Here is a 716-nt window from a genome sequence, read left to right as displayed (position 1 = left end):
CAGTTCTTCGCATCAGGTGGCCAAAGGATTGGAGTTTGAGCTTCAGCATCAGTCCTTCCAATGAATATTCAGGACGGATTTCCCTTAGGATGGACTGGTTGGATCTCCTTGCAGTCCAAGGGACTCTCAAGAGTCTTCTCCAACAGCACAGTTCAAAGGTATATGTAGGTGTGTTTCCTATTCTTTCCAATATTGTTGATGTACTTTTTTTTTGGGGGGGGGGGTGCTGCACCTTGGGGTTTTGGGGGATCTAAGTTTCCTGACCAGCTGTGGGAATGGAGTCCTAATCGCGGGAACTCCCGAAGTCCCTTATTCTTAAGGTGCTTTTTAATAATAAAGCGGTCACCAACGCATCACACGTTGGCGGAGTCTCCAGTGCTGGCCTCGGGGCTCAACTGTGGAGGGCTCCCCAGGGTCTCTGTCCTTACGGGCCGCACAGGAAAAGGGACGAAGAACACCAGGGCGCCGTGGACACAGACCCTGCGTGGATCCCGCAGGAGCGGGGGGCGGTGGAGCGGCGGCGGGACGTCCGGCGAGGGGAGAGAGAGCCGGCGGGGCCGCTCGGGTAGGGAGCGCGGCGGCCGCGGGGTCATCGCCCTAGACGCGCGGGTGGTGGGACGCCAAGCCGGGCGGCAGGACCGCAGCGAGTGGCCGCCGGACGGCTCCGCCCCTCCAAGCAGGCTCCGCCCCTCCAAGCAGGCTCCGCCCCATGTGAC

The sequence above is a fragment of the Cervus canadensis genome, chromosome 22 (genome assembly GCF_019320065.1).
Source record: "Cervus canadensis isolate Bull #8, Minnesota chromosome 22, ASM1932006v1, whole genome shotgun sequence".
Classification (NCBI taxonomy): domain Eukaryota; kingdom Metazoa; phylum Chordata; class Mammalia; order Artiodactyla; family Cervidae; genus Cervus; species Cervus canadensis.
The sequence above is the reverse complement of the archived record's forward strand: the minus strand, read 5'-3'. Positions refer to the sequence as shown.